Source organism: Dermacentor silvarum, chromosome 4 (genome assembly GCF_013339745.2).
Source record: "Dermacentor silvarum isolate Dsil-2018 chromosome 4, BIME_Dsil_1.4, whole genome shotgun sequence".
Classification (NCBI taxonomy): Eukaryota; Metazoa; Arthropoda; class Arachnida; order Ixodida; family Ixodidae; genus Dermacentor; species Dermacentor silvarum.
In genome coordinates this window covers 35,222,517-35,239,294 of record NC_051157.2, presented here as the reverse complement: position 1 = coordinate 35,239,294, position 16,778 = coordinate 35,222,517, and the positions used below count along the sequence as shown (strand labels likewise).

The following is a 16,778-nucleotide window of genomic DNA, read 5'->3' as shown; positions in this document are numbered from 1 at the left end:
AATCTCGCAGCATTTGCTTCCTCCGAGTGAAATCTGAGGGCTTGTTACGGGCGTCAGACACGAAGGAATGTCTTTATATATCCGCACGTTTTCACACTGTGCAAGCTTTTACTTGGCAGACGAGCCGTCTCGCATCACATGTAAAAACGTATAGCACAACAATAGGTATTGTATAACAGTCGGTTTTTCAGAGATGACGGCTACGATTTATGCACCTGAATAAATGCAGCCGAATGAGTGTCTAGGAATGTTAACGTGACCTCGTTGGAAAGTCCGTGTTCAGAGCGTTATTTTCTCAGTCAACGATAACAACACCACGCCGACATGTTTTTTTTTTTTTTTCTAAAATGACTACACGCGCCGCCAATACCAGGTTTTCTGTCACTTAACCATCCAATTGCTATTTAGGCATTCATATTTTATATGTCGCAGGAATTTGATTTGGGCAAATGTGTTCGTCATCAACTGCTGAGAAGTGAGCGCAATGAGGACAGGTGCAAGAACACACAGTAAACGGGACTATCTCTGGCTTACAAAAAAAATGTTATTGCAACAACCACGTCTTTATAGGTGCTCAGAGAGTCATATCACATTACCAATCGCAATCTACCTCGCCGGAACCCTTGAAAACCATATCTAACCTAACAGACAACCCTGCTGAGCAGCCTCTAACAAAACCGCGTACTGTGTGTTCATTCGTCCTGTCAGTTTCGTGACATGATTTTACTAGTATGTCGGGCAATGGCGCCAGCTAGCTAGAACAGATTAAACGCGAGCTGACGGAAGACTGAAAAAAAAACGAAGTTTGAGTGCAGCAGCGCGGAAAACAGAGCCCAAAAATTAATAAGCACGCTAGACTCAGCGTTTTGGTTACGTTAGTAAGCATGTTTGTATGCACATAGCAATCAGGCCGCCTCAGAACTTTCACTCAGCGCATCCGAAACCCTGAAAGGCAGCGACAACGCAGCGTCATAAGTTCGACACATTTTTCATTTCGCTTCGAGCCTGCGGCAGCACTCGCCGGTCCAGTTCTGCCTCTCGACACACACGCCATGATCACAAACACAAAGAATGCAAATGATTTCGGCGGTTCTGTAGGCATATTCCTAACACTAGAGCGCGAAATCAGTTTTGTGAAAATATTATCACCATTAATTCGAGCGCGAGCAAGTATAAAGCGACTAGAATTCGTCCCCGCACTCCCAGCGTCCCCTGAATGTGCAGGAATGACTCAAGACAGATTTCAAAACCAACGTTTGGCACTAAATCATGCTTATAAACCAGCCGGACAGGGGAGAGGAGGGGGAGGAATTGCACGTAACTACGCGTACCAGGCACCGAATTTAGGTATCTATTCATCGCACCAAACTAAAAAAGCAGCTGCCCGGGCGGACCTTCTACAGATAACACGTCAACATTATGCGCACCGCTTCCACTGACCAACATATCTCTGCCAGTAAAGAAATTTAAAAAAAATAAAAGAAAGCATAAGGGCATTTGGGAGTGGGGACTGCCGCGAGAACATTGTACGAGCTTCGACTCGCGGCTTATCGCGAAAATCGCGCCGTCGACCGAGGCCCCGCCTCGGCGCTCGACGACGTCAGTAACGACTATACGCCCCAAAAAAAAATCTGCTCTCCCTCCCAAAGTCATCGAAGCTACACAGTTAACGCCTTATTAAATTTCCACCCAAGCGAACGACACGTCTTCTGTAGTCAACACCCGCCTACCTCCTGATCGAATTTCGTTGCACGCGTCCGCTCCCCCCCTAAAAGGCTTCCACTGTGAGCAGTGTAACGGATGACACGAAGTGAGAACATGATTGGACAGCGCCTTCTATAGGCCGAACACGCTTCACCACACCCTACCATTCTCGTTAGCTTTTGTTTCTCTTTCTCTCTGTCTAATTTTCCTCGCCCCCCTATGTCTAATAAAGGTAAGCCAACATCACCGGTGGTATGGAGACGTGCCGGACGTTGGCAACGAAGAGCTCGTAGCACAAACAGCGGAGTCTATAGGCCTGCACGCGTGTAGGGTAGGCAACGTCAGACGCGATAGTTTCGTATGTGTAGCTGATTATGTGACTACAATGACGGCGGGTGGCCGAAACGCTTCGTGATTTTTAATCTCGGAGGCGTATCGGTAAACACGGCAATTGAGTGTACTTCTCCCCTCTTTTCTCCCTCTCCGCGGTACACAGGCACTGTCGAGATTCAGGCACGATGTCACGTAAAAAAGGTAAAAGAAAGCGTAGGTGCGTTTTATCTGGTGCTGTTTTGGTCGTGGTAGTTGGTGGGCCTCTGAGCAAAAACATGCGCCGCTCGTAAAATTCCGACCGGCCGAGTCATTTGCTGTTCCACTGCTCCTCCGTTTCCAGAACGGAGCGGTGCTTTTTTTCTCTTCATAGGCGGATTGCAGTGAACGAGAAGAAGGGTAACTCAGGCAAGAAAAGAACCGTCATTTACCAACAATTATTTAACATTTTTTCTGTATAATGTAGTTTGAGTTAATCTGACTGTTCAATTCTTCTTTTGGCATCGTTTTTCTCTCTTCTTAGAGTGCGTATTTCTCTTATGTTTCATCCAGCGCCAGATACTTGACCTATTCCCCTATCCCTGAGTGGGTACGTTCCTTATTTCGACATCATCAACGCCACCACCATCCTAGCCATCATAATCGTTTTCAACCTCATCCTCTTCATCATCATCACCATGAAGTCTAATTTCTGTGCAAATACCAAGTGTACTTTTTCTTGACATCGAAAAGGTGAAGGTTGGTAGTGATACTGAGAACTTTGACCCTGGTTTTCGATGAAGCTACGTGCTAGTCTCGGGTAGATGACAATTTTTCTCTTTCATGAGTTATTCTTCCTCATTCATTCAGTTCAGAGCCGGAGAGAATGGTCAAATTTGTTGATTTCTCTCTTTTTATATGTCTTTAGCAAGCCGGTCTACCCCTTGTTATATTTTGTGAACAATCACCACCGTCCAATAAAGTGCCAACAGTCCGTGACTACTGATGTCGCGTTTGTTACACTTTTGTACTATGTGCTCTATTATTTTATGATACAAAGTAGATAGAGTCGTCGCTCATGTCATTCGTCTAGAACTGCTTCTCATCCTTAGGCCATGGCGAGATTTGTCTTTGCGCCGCAAAGAGTATTTCCGGGAACCATCCTTTGTGCGGCCCGAGATTGCTGCCTTGTGGTACATTTGCAGCGCGGCGCCCGCGTTCTTGCGCTAGTGTGGCCGCGGCTTAGCGATTCTATTCGAATGCTATGTCATCAACTGTAACGACCGGAACCCTTGCGAGAGCGTATGTCGCACACTGACGTCAGGATCGGCTCACCTTTGATTACATAGTCTGATGAACCGGCCCAGGTTTGCTTGCGTCATCTCAGGCATCGGCCGAGTACTGTTACACTGCCTCCACGATTCGTCCAACCCCGCGGTGAGGTAGGCAACGCAACTAGTACATGGACGCAAAGGAAGAATGAGACACACGCACAGCGCTATGTGTCTGTCTAGCGCTGTGTATGAGCGTGTCTTGTTCTCTTTCTGCGTCAATATACTAGTTGCGCTATACACCGAAGAAGCACTCACGATGACGCCCCAACAAGCCCACATCGCAACACTGATCGAGGTAGGCAAGAAAAGAAGAAAAAAATCGGGATAGCGTCGTCACGTTATCCCCGACCCTGATCGCCTTCGCATTGTTCCAGATTGGTGTACCTTCGTTTCAGGAGGCGAGAATAACCCGAGCGCGCGCGGAACACTCGGATGGCTCACGCTGATTCAATGCAAGGCGGTCAGTGCTATAACTCGCGTCCGCAATGCCACGGGGCTTGCATGCCGTGCCAGCCGCGCGTATAAAAGGGAGCCCAGGCGCGAGCAGCGAACGCCTCGCAGGTATCAACGCGTTTCGCGGGACGCCCCGCGGTGGGGCCGTTTCTCCGCTTTTACGGCCTGCCGGGCCGCTTCGTCGGCTGCCCGCATCGTATATGGGCGCATTCGGCTTTGGAAACGCGTGTGCGACGCCTGACGGAGGGCTTCGGCCGACTCTGCGGCCGCGATTTCGCGCTGGTCGTAAAAACGGGTCTCGCCGGATGGAGCGCTGAGCTGCCCCGACGCGGCTCAAAGCCTCGGCACCAGCCTGTCATCGAAAGCACCGCCGAGCGTTCGTTTATGTAATTTTTCTTTGTGCTCATTATTTTGCTTTTCCCCGTGGTTAAGTGTCCCGACGTAACGTTTCCGCGTGCGACCGTCACGCTTTGCATCACGACTCGCCCGTTGTGTTCCACTTTTTTTTCTGTACTTTTCCGGCTTTAAACGCACCTGATCCTGGTTATTTGGGCCTGTTTTCTTTTTTTTTTGCTGTCTTGTTTTTAACGCTACAGCCAGAAAGCTAATTAGTCTAGCTCGTACGCTTAACTATCCTCGTCGAGCAGCCTCTTTTCGGTCACGGCGGCGTCGCACTAAACTCTCCGCGTGCTGGCATAATAAATTTAGAAATAAATACGAACGCCTTTACAACGAAGTGATTCGGGCCTTCGAAATCATTCGTTATACAGGTCATTTCATTGCAGAGGCGTTCAACTGTATATATAATATTCCGTTTAACTAAGCACGAGTTTAACACACGCCGCAGAGGGTAAGGAGAAGGGCTGTAAGCTTGGTAACAGTTTCGACAATCTGGAGGTATTCAACGTGCTCGAAAAGCAAGGTACGAGCGTTTTTGCAAACCTCTCGCATCTGAATGTGGCTTCCAAAGCGAGGAATTGAACCGGTGACCTTGGCCTAAGCAGCAGAATGTCATTAATAGTAGTGTGTTTGGGTCTATTGAATTGTGACTAGAGTGATATTTATTGGAAGCGTTACAAATAAAAACTGAAGGTGAGAAAAAGAAAACTAGGAACTGGAAAGACCGCGAGGTCATTAAGATGAACGTGTGGCTTATATAGCTACGCTATACAAGGGTAAGATAACAAATCGTAAATACGATCACGGCCATACATAACGTTATGAACTGCAAGCATCCAGTCCACTCTATAGCATCACCATGTGCACAGGCCGTACACGGAGTACGCGTATATTGTTGATGACGATGAACGTGCAGTATGTGTTTTTGTCTCTAATGATGCAGCTTATTATTTTTCACGTGTAAGCGTGTGTTAACCGGCATATACGCACGCTAAATGTCTCGATGTGAAAATAGGTATTATAGACGGAGCTAAATTATTCGGCGTAGATGGCAGTATCGTGGTGTGAGTCGGTATCTAACCCGAATTATGCTGAATCGAATTGGTGCATGCACCTCACGAAAGCGAGGTTGTTCCAGCATCAAATAGACATATAAAGAACAGCCAACTTTCTGACCGCATTCTAGAGCATCACACAATGGCTTATGCACATCGACAACAGCATAAAGCATTACTATGCATCGTAATTAAGCAACGAAAGTCGCCGTGGCCCAGAACTGGCACGCGTATCTTGAAGCGGTGTCCTAGACAGCTGCGGTGGCAGGTGTCAGCTTCGCGTCGTTGTGTGCTGGGGACGTTGGGTGTCTTTGCCGTACGCTGCTTTCGCAAGAGCAGAGGGCGTGAAAGAGGCCGGCAGAAAAGAATAAAAACAAGGCGCTTCGTCCCCCATATCAACACCTCGTATAGTGGACTGTGTCGTTGCGTGTCGTTCTTTATATCGCAATGAATGTATATTTTTGCATATAAATGCGTTGTAAATAGTTGCATAGCGTTCTATATAATTGCACGGAGTAGCATGAAGACAGTGGTTGTTCCTTCCTCTTGCCTCTGCCTTGGAACGTTAACTCACTTTAACAGCTGTCATACAGGCTTTCTCGGAGTGAGCAAGACTAAACAGGCAAACGATGCCACAGAAGTTCACTGTGACGTGAAGGGGGAGTTCTTGTTCTCAATTTGTTTGCCAATGCACTATTTTTCTTCCCCTGAACACATGCGGAGACGGCAATCTAACAGTTTAGCCTTTGTTAAGGATTGTCTTGTGTCATCGTTCCAGAGGCCGAATTCACAAACCATTTCGTTAATACTATGTTCAGCTATCAGAATCAGCTGCATTTTTTTTCTTGCAAGGAATCCTAAGATAAGAGCTTTTATGCATACAGATCCAGTTGCCGATTCAGACATTTATCCGTCCACTGTAGAGGCTAACGTCGCACGGCGCTTGCATGTAAACGCTGAAAAGAGGGTGTGCTTGCGAAAAGATAATTAATGTTCATTGCTGCAAGCAACCATTTGTATACACTATTACTGTGTAGCGTCCACAATTCTGCGGCATAACTTATACTTGATAGCGCGTTAGAAGGGCCACGTGAATACAAACTAGTCGATTCGATGTGGTTGGGTCGTTATCCAAGTTTGAAAGGCGCCTATAACTCGGGCATTCTAGCAATAACGATCGCTCTGCAAAAAAAAATGGTTTGCTACGTGGAAAGAATGTAAGGAACATAAGATGCTGGCCGCGGTAAACAATGCAGATAGATCTCTTATGAGGGCGGCCAGTCACGCGAGAGTCGCAACAAATTGACCCGCATAAGTTACCGCTGCTCAGTCAATAACATTGATTAGCTGTTGCTTACAAGATGAGTGCGTACTCCGTACCATCACAGTTCTTACTACAAAGAAGTGGTAGCATCGTAAGAAAGCGACTGGGAAGGAAGCGACCGCTCACATGTTCAATAAATGACAGGGGCTCAAGCTGCTCGCCGCTATAAGCAAGAAAAGCTATGTTTATATGACGACAATCTGCGACGCAGATCCTGCAACAAGTCGACCTAAAACATTACATCTGGTCGATCATAATCATCGATCTCTTACGTATGGCGAGAGCATTCTCCGTCTTAATGATCTAAATTTGCAGTACGCATTTTAAACACACGTACGAAGTCATGCAAGTGTCGGTACGTGTGTGCCTTTCCATAAATGGTCCTTTCGTGTCCTCTGCTGCAGCGACATAAATGACTGTACTGGAGGTCAACTTTCAGTGGCTGAGCAGATAATACTGCAAAACCGAAGCACGCATGTAAGAATTCTGCTAAACATAGTTCTTAAAAGTAACAAAAAATTACAAGTTTCAACCTTATATGATTTTTTAGTGTTTTAAGAAACATTGTATATTAATGTTTGCTCTTGTCTCCCGCGGGAACCGAAAAAGATGCTGCAACAACGTGCACACTCAAAAACTAATGTCTCGGAGAGTACCTGACGGCACCCGGTCACCCCTCCCGTCTAACCATAGATTTGTTGACGTCCTTAGGTCGCGCATTCAGTTTGAAATAAATAACCGACGCCGCAGGTCTTCGGTCTCCCTTATCTAGCCTCGACTCCATCTTGTCTCACTATTCCTGCAGCGTACGGTAGGCGTCAAACGTTTACTGACTTCCGGATGTGAGAAAAAGCTTAAAATTTCAACATTGAGCGTGCCGACCGATATTTGAATTTTCGTATACACATTTATACAGTGCCGCTTCCAAAATTCTTCGGCGTATTTTATACTTGAGAGTGCGTTAGAGCTGCCAGTTGAATAGAATCGACCCAATTGAATGCAGTCGAGCTGTTGTCCAAGCTCAAGAGGTTCCTGTAAAGCAGGCATTTTTGCAATAACGGTCGCATTGCAAAAAAGCCATCGCTAGTTGCGAAGACGGCGAGATTTGAGGGAAAAAATGTTCAGAAACTACCGAAGACGACTATCACTGCAAGCGAATGGCGGAACGCTCCTAAAAATCTATTCGCGTTAAGAAATGAAGGATGCGCTTGAATGCATATAATTGTTGCAATGAGGATATTTAGGTAACGTTTGTTGTTTTTTCGCGTAATTCCGTAGAGAAAGGGGCCGGTATTCACAAGATGCTCTTACGATAGAATTGTCCTTCCCTAGGGCTCCGCCACAGCATCTAAACCTTCATGTACCACAAAGCTCTCGCGCGACAGCACGCACGTCTAAAAAATATAAATAATAAACAAAGAAAGAAAAAAGAACTATAATAGCTGGCGTTCGCCGACAAACGTACCACTTGGTTTTATGAGATCACACACCCTTTACATAGGCGAGTCATATTTTGTTCTTTTTTTTTCAGATACACAGTCCGTAATATTTTAGCCACGACTGTGCTTCGCTTGTTAACTTTTCGGCCGCCATTGTTTCTGTCTTTTATGTCGTCGGTTTCAGTGTGCTATAACGTTCAGTATTTTTATTGCTTATCTCAATTAAGAGTGCGGACTACCGATTGAATTAAAAGAATGGAGAGATGGTCGCAACGGTAAAAAAGATTCTAGGGAAATTTAAAAACATTAGCAGTGGGCGTAAAAACTTGCGCGCCGCTTCCAACAGCGGCGGCCCGTCTGACAGCGTAGACATCGTCGGCTTTCGCCGAGCTTTCGCAGAGACGGCGTCGTGGTGGCTGGCTGCCACAAACATGTGCGCGAGACGATGATGAAGCGACGACTTCGAATGCGTGGCTCGGCCCGCGCCAGCATTCGTGCGTTGTGCTTCGGGGCGCAGTTGTCTACAGCGAAGGATTGTGAGAAATCGCGATCTATCATTCGGGTTGTGTGTGATCACGCGCGCGTATGCCTGGGCACGGCGCGTTCGCTTTTTCCGGCACTGTCAGCGTTTAATCAGAACTTTTTACAGTGTATTTGAGCAAACGCCAAGTGTCTTCGTCGCAGCATTTCCCGTGCTTTAGAGTTACATGTGAGCCGACATTATATGATCCCGTTCTATGTTAAAAAAATTTTTTTTGGTTGCGCAAAAGAAATTACATAGAATATTCAGAGCCCTTCGACTATGTGAAGATGGAATACCAGCGAAGCTGCTAGTTTTGTTTAATTATATTTTAATTTTTTTATTTGGTAGTTATGTTAAATGGCTGAAAAGGCACAACACATAACTTCATTGCGTCGCCCCACGCCGTATGCTGTATGTGCGAGTGAAAACGAGTTTAGGCGACTAGATTCATACCACCTTGCACCATCGGCCATAGCACGTTGGGCCGCTGCGCGTTCGGCTTCTCGTCGCTTTCGCATTCATTCGCGCTGTTGATCGCGCCGGCGCTCCTTGAAGGCGCGCTCTTCCTCTTCGGAGCGATCCACACGGGTCTTACCTATACCGAGTCTAGGGGGCATTTCGATGGAGGCGAAATGCAAAAATGCCCATGTGCTTGCGTTGTAGTGCATGTTAAAGAACCCCGGGTGGTCAAAATTAATCCGGAGCTCTCCACTACAGCGTGCCTCATAATCAGAACTGGTTTTGGCACGCAAAACCCCAGAAAGAGAGAGAGTCACAGACTAGCGTTTGGGCGTAAGCGTTCATCGCTCCGGCGCATTGTTTTTGTCTCTTTGGGTCCCACGTGTGACAAGGGTAGTTCAAGGGCGTGTTACAGGTATCCCGAGCCCACAGGGGTATGTGCCATTGAGCTTGAACACTCTCTGCACAATCACCAGGATCGGCCCACATGACAGGGGTATGTGCCATTGCGCTTGGACCCTTTCTGCACAATCACCAGGATCGGCCGACTTTTAACAGCGGAGCTGTTGATGCCGACCTGAATCTGTCTGTCGTGGACAGAAAAAAAACTCCGCGGAACGATGACGTCACCTCGCGTTGCCTAGTAACAGCCGGCGCAGGTGCGCGCTCGCTTCGCCCGACACAGACACGGCTCCGCCGAGCTCCCGCCTGCTGCGCGCTACTGTGCATGCGCCGTGACGTCATCTCGGTGCGTCTGCGCTCGCAGTCTGTACACTGTGCATAGCTTTCGCACCACCTTCCCTACGACTTCACCACCAGCAGCGCACTACTGCGCATGCACCGCGAGTCAGACGTGACGTCACGGCCAACTGTGCATGCTCTCCTTCGTTCCGTATGAAAGCCGGTGCGCGGCGGCGGCGCGCCAGACGTATACATGGGGAGACCAAGGAAGGTTCGCACTGCCGAGGTAGAAGCCGCTTAACAAGAATCACGGCGCGCTGCAGCGTTACTGCCAGCGTCGACGCCAGCGTCGACGCCGATTGGACCCAGCACGGTTAGCCGAAGAAGCCGCTGCAAAACGACTTAGCATATCAACTTAGCATCACTTGGCACTACTTCGTATAAATTAGCATCACTTCGTATCGCCAGGACCAGCTGGGAACCGATCAGCTCCACTGTGTCTTTAGCCTTGCGCCACTAGTGCAAGCTACCCCGAAGTTTTTTTTTTTTAATTGTTGTTCTACGCGTCGTTTTATCCGCGAACGCGATCCGCCAGAACCTAGCCATATACGGCTTCACTGTAAAAAGTGCCGCGCGACTTCTTTTTTTTTTTTCGGGTGTGTTTCGTGAGCTTTCTTTCAGGCTTGGAAAAAACTTTTAAGTAGCACGTATTAAGAAGCAGAAAGCTGTATCAGAAATGTTTCAGGATGGTTTCTCAATTTTCTCATTGACACTTTAGCTCTGAATATCATATTTCAGTAGTTTAATAATTAATAATAACTAAGTATGTAACTACATGCTACATACAAAAAATACTCTGACTTGCTCCAAGCAACGGCCAACACCATTACCTTGCTTCTGTCCAGCAACGTGGCACTTGCATATATTTTTTATAAATTTTAGCACAAGTTACGTGGGACTCGTGGTATAAGCCCGTTCACTGGTACTTACATTCCGCGCACATGTAATATATATATATATATATATATATATATATATATATATATATATATATATATATATATTGTCAGCCTATATTTATGTCGACTACAGGACGAAGGCCTCTCCTTGCGATCTCCAGTTACCCCTGTCTTGTACTACCTGATTCCAACTTGCGCCTGCAAAACTAAGTTCCTCACCCCACCTGGTTTTCTGCCGTCCTCGACTGCGCTTCCCTTCTATTGGTATCCATTCTGTAACTCCTAATGGTCCACCGGTATCCATCCTACGCATTCCATGGCCTGGCCAGCTCCATTTTTTTTTCTTTAATGTCAATTAGAATATCGACTATCACCGTTTGTGGATGGATATATATATCCGCCGAGATATCGACTGACCCAGCAGCCACGCCAAACCCGGGAAGTTAGGCAATCACAGTGTCGCGTCAAAAGCCACGGAGTCCTACGATCCAACTACACGACTCGTATGTGGCCAAACAAACAACTTTACGACTTCAACTGACGTCACGTTTGTAAACCTGACCGCACTTAACCAGCGTAAGCCGATTAAACCGCTCCACAATGAACGTATTCCAGTACACCCCCGTTTTCCGACCTCGCGAACGCTTTAAAACGCGCCCCAACAAAGCCTACTCTCTGGGGCCGCGCGCGTTGTTATTGCTCAATCATTCATCGGAGAGCGAACGCGCGCCGAGTACCACCACGCTCGTGCATGGCATCGGAAATAAAAAGCTCGGAATCTACGATCATTCCTGCTTCGAATGGAGCCGCGAATCGAGCCCACGTTCCACGCAGCCGTGCTGCCAGACACGTCTGTCTGGTCGCGCGGCTGCTCTTGCTCCGAGGCGGATATTGGAAACGGGCTGGTTCATGGTTTTACTCAGGAATCGGTACAGCCGGAATCCCGCAAGACATCCTGTGCGGCCGACATTTACGTCTCGATCGTTTGCCTTCACTTCGTCTATTTGTGTTCCTATTTCGTTCGTCCCCCTTTCTCGCGCATCATTAATTTCTTTCGCCTAACTCGAAGTAAATATACAGGATGTTCGTAAGAGTGTTACTTGTTCGTGTTGTCACCTTGCATTCGCCTTGGATACTGTCGTTTGTGTTCGCAATGTTTCTTGGTAAGTTTCTTCGTAATGTGGTTGTTCTCTCGGAGCTGTTACGTTGTAATGTCGTCGTGTGGGCATTAACTACCCTTCTACTCGTTCGTCTGCACAACATGTGCACAAGTGTGCAGAACCATACGTCTAACTACATACCACTGTTAATGAGACGAGGAGTATTTATATTTGAAAGGTCCAATATTAAATGTCATGCCGCTTAGAAGACACGGACGCAGGAAAAAGGTACACAGACACAAGAGCAACGCATCTGACCTTCTCGTTCATCCCTTCGCTTTCTCTAAACCATAACAAGAAAAGTGAACAAATAGTTCTCGATGTTCTGTTCTACAAACTGAGGAGCAGTGTACCTCACCAACGGTTAGCCTATATATGCAAAGGCCTCAACTGTACAATCTCGTCTCAGTCGATAACGTGCGCTTTCTTCCCGTCTTTAGAAGACAATGACAGTGCTGACTGCGTCGAAATAAAGTTTCGTTGCGACATCGTGCGCGTTTGCATACGTCTTCTTGTTATTTTGCGCTGGAATTATTTTTGCGCTTGTCTTCCAATCGTACTCTTGCACTAGGTGCCGCCCTCAGCGAGAGAATATTCGCGTCAGTCAGAAGAAGAAAAAAAGACAAAAAAAACGCAGTTCAAGGCTTGTATTCACAAAAGGATTTGTATGAGCTTTGCAAGAACAGCCGCCGACCAATCATGTTGACGAACATATTATTATCAAAAGTGACAGCCAATGGAAAATCTTTCTTACGAAACAAATAATAAATGTGAATTCGACCCCGATAGCACATGACAGCCTCCCATGAAGGTATCTTTTTTTTTCTTTTTCTGCACGTCACTTCTATATATTCACTTTACATTCGAATGTTGTCCGAAAGCCGCCGATAAATGTTGCCAAGATTTTCAATAACCATCAATTATATAACTCAATGAAGAGGTCCTCCTTCTTTCAGGCTCGAAGGCTGAAACAAAAGACCAGCGATATTGCCGAGTGGATAATTTTGGCTATGAGCACTGATCACCACCATTGTTCTGTAGAAGCAATATTCTACTTGTACTGTGATTGATATTACAGTGCACAGTAAAACAATGAAATATATATATATATATATATATATATATATATATATATATATATATATATATATATATATATATATATATATATATATATTCTCTAACTACTTGCTTAAAGAGCTGGAATACCTTTTCTGCTAACATATGTCTAAGTGGATTTTCATTCTCATAAATGTACATGGTAACTACTTTTTTAGTGGTTCTCTGTAACTGTTATGTTATTTGCTGTAAGGCTTGCGCACTTCTTTTTTTCTTTTACGGCGAGATTTGCACAACTGTACTTATCGGACGAAGAAGTACCACTGAGCTTGGCATTATAACAAGAAATACCGTTTTACACTCTTTCTCAATTTTGTTTTGTCGCTTACCACTTAAACTTCGAAAAACTAATGCAACAAATGCGCATTCATACAGTGATACGCTGTGTCGTCTATCCAACGATGTCTGCAAGATCTCTTCCCCCACACTTCCGTCATGGTCATTTTAAGATAACTCGTATAAACGTCTTCCGGTTTACTTTCCGCGAAACCCGCAATATTTGCAGACGGTAATCACGTCGTTTCCAGACGCCGAGGCTGAACCCGGTCGATAGAAACGATTGCATGGCAAACATAGCGATTTGTTAGAATACATCTCTGCCGATTTTCAACATGATAACATGGTGAAAGGATATGCTCGCGTCGTTTCTGCATAATCTCATTTCCCTAAATTTTAACGCTAAACTTACTACTCATTAGGTTTCAGTATTGACGTCTTCCGGGATACCTAAAAAAAAATCTAACGTCTGCTGCCGCTACTATACCTGCATTGTTTTTGAAGCACTAAGACTTCCACCGATTATCCGACCAGAAAGGTGCTAAAGAAAAAAGAAAAATGTCCGCTGCAAATATTTGGACGATCCGTTGCTCAAAACGAAAACAAAAAAGCCCTATCAGTACATCATCTCGTGATAAAGAAAGAAGCGGTCTTAGGAAATTGAAGCCGCAAATTTTCATATCAATGGAGCTGAAAACGCTAGATCCTCAGTATAATGCCCAAATTGAAGTGCGGTGTGTCGTACGGTATTCATAGCGCGAATGAGATACCCGACAATTACTTCGCAGGTCTACAGTTTAGTCAGCCATTTCGGCTCGCACAATAAAGGATTTGCGCCCCGGCCATCGTATTTTGTGAAGTATATGAACCAGAGGCATCCACACGGCTATTTGAACTGAAGAATGACTTAACGACTCGCGCGGACGTCGTCTTTAAAAGCTCGCCAGTGCGGTTTCTTTAGTGAAGGTTGGACCGGCGTCAATGGCGTTTCGGTCTGCCTTTAGGTCAATCAGCCTAACCAGCTGAAATCTGAAGTGTGGAAAAAACCAGTCGTGTTCCATGTTTAATAGTGTACGAGTGCAAAGTTCTCAATGCCAGAACGTGGGCTGTGACGGTCGTAGCACATAAATTGATCCGGGGATCGCTTACTAAGAAAATGTGGAAGATATATTGCCTGACAACGTTTGTGGAAACGTCATTTGTGAGAATGAATCCACGTGCTTTTTTTTTTCCTTCTCATTGCACAATCATCGCATAACAAGTTGCTGTGATTTCGTTTACCATTTTGCTGCCATGTAGTAGACTATATTTATTATTGTCCTGATTCTATTGCGTTCTTCACATTCGCAGTTATGCCGCTAGTACTGAATCGCATGTATCAATTCACTGGAGCTCTGCCTAGGTACCTCGAGAATTTGCCAGTATAATAATTATACAAAGAAGTGCTGCACCTGTTTCTGTCCAACTAAACTTGAAAGGAGCTGATACTATCAAAGAAATTTATTCAGGAAAGTCAAAGCCGGCTTGCTTGCAATTTACGGCCGTTTTTCTACAGCGCAGACGACAAGCAGACGGGTATAAAGAAGCAGAAGACACCGCACCACTTACGTCGTCTGTTTCTCTGCTCGTCCGTACGTCGTCTGCAAGGTAGAAAATTCCCTTGGAAATGCAAGTGCGTATACTACTCAAAGTCGATACATCTTTTTATTTTTTCTCGATCGAATGCGCAAGAAAAAAAAACGAGTGGAGCGGTGCCTTTTAACTGGTGAAAAGAGTACACCCGCAAGAAAGACCCCGTCGGTGAGAAGTCGGCCAGGTGCTGCTTGTCTTTTTTGCTGCTCCGCGACGGCCTCGCTCGCTCGTCAAACAAGCGCATCCGTCTCCATCATACCGACGACACCGCGAAATCGACGTGCATATTTCCGGGCTCGCCCTCGTGTGCCTATAGCAGGATCCAGGGCGAGCCCCATCTCGCGCGCAGGCTGCAATACGTTGGAGAAAGAGGAGCGACGATTACGGGAGCGCTGCAGATTCAGCGGGGGCGTCATCCCGCCGCTAACCTGTGCAGCCACGCTGTGTGGCCAACATTTCGGGGCTCGCCGGTGTGCTCATTAACTGGTCCGGCCGATTGGCCCCTAAAGGAGCATTCTAATGAGCCGCCCTATCAGCTAGTTTGCGGGGCCTTCGGTCGTAATCATCATTTATCACGGTTTCCCCCCCTGTAAAGCTGTCTCTGCCACGCTGTTTCATTCGCGTTGAAACCGCGCCGTGCCGGACGTTCGCGGCGGTGAAGTCGGTGCGCTTTCTTGAAAGGTGCGAAGTATCTTCATTTCTACTGTATTAATTATGAAATGCAGGATGTTTGGCCAGAATAAGGGCCGGCAAATTCAACATTCTATCGAAGAATACAAAAAAAAATTATGAGAATTTAAAGAATCGTTGCTTTAAATTTTCTATATGAGGCTTTGGTAGGCCTGCTATCTGTACTTTGTTTTCCTTTATGCACAATAAAGATTGTATTGTATTATTGTATTGTATTATTTTGTTTAGACTTTTGACAATGCGAAGTGTCTTCGCTTTTACCATGCACCGCCATTTTTTTTTTTTTTCATTCGTGGACACGTGAGTTAATTTTGCATGCTTGCCTTAACAACGAATGTTCCCACGAAGAAGCCAACTATTCCAAAACTCAACTTTTCTTCAAGATATCACAAACGATGAGTGAAGGAATTTAAAACACCCCACTTTTCATCTTTCTTTTCAACCTAAATATCTGCATTCAACTTCGGTCATCACGACCGATGACTATATGATTACGAGCTACCAAAACGACAACGTCGGTCTGCTTTTCCTTTTTTTTTACCGTAAGTCACTAAAGTTAGCTTGAATCCTCCCAGCTGACGAGTTTCCGAAACGAAAACTGTAGTCGCAATTCGTTTATTCTGTACTTCATCTTTCGCGCTTCTGTACGCGCCTGCACGGGATCAGTGGCCCGCTGGTACAGGACACAAACTCTCTGATAGAACCTCACTGCATGTCGGATCCAAGCGTGTGGCGTGGCTTACGGAGCTTAAAACTTACCTGCAGGATCCGAGCCGGGAGGCGGTGCACCAGGCGGCATAGCTCGCCGCGGTATCGAGAGAGATGTCGCCCGGGTCTATCCGCAATCAAACGTTCGCGGTCACTTTGCAGACGAGATTTGTCACCCACAACGGCGCGACGCCGTAGATGATGTCGAAGCTTAGGTCTACGGAGCGGCGCAGCAGTTCACCAACCACGCGTCCGTGCACGACACCGGCCCGACAGGCTCTGATGCTGGACCGAAGAGCGCGCCCGTGCTTCGAACCCCGCGCTCCGGCGCGCTCTCTCGCGGCGTCGACGAGAAAGAGCGCGCCGGCTCGGGGCTTTTTCCCCCGTCGTCCTTCATTCCGTGCACCAGGGACGGGGCTGCGCGCAACACACCCCCTCGTGCAGTTTATTATTAGAGATTCGATTTCACACTTGAGGAAATTTTGGCGATGCATTCGTTTCGCTGCATTCGACTGAATTCGAAGGAAGGCTGTGAGCTTTTTGTGTAATGATTT

General features: G+C 46.4%; 1 protein-coding gene across 1 annotated transcript in view; it reads right to left on the bottom strand.

The window, feature by feature from the left end:
* LOC119449776 (leucine-rich repeat-containing protein 4C) overlaps window positions 1–16,481 on the bottom strand; it is a 225,275-nt gene extending 208,794 nt beyond the window's left edge. Inside the window, exon 1 of the mRNA XM_037713036.2 lies at window positions 16,276–16,481. The gene's annotated coding sequence lies outside the window, so the exon portion shown is untranslated. The remainder of the gene's footprint in view (window positions 1–16,275) is intronic.
* Between the last annotated feature and the right edge of the window lie 297 nt (window positions 16,482–16,778).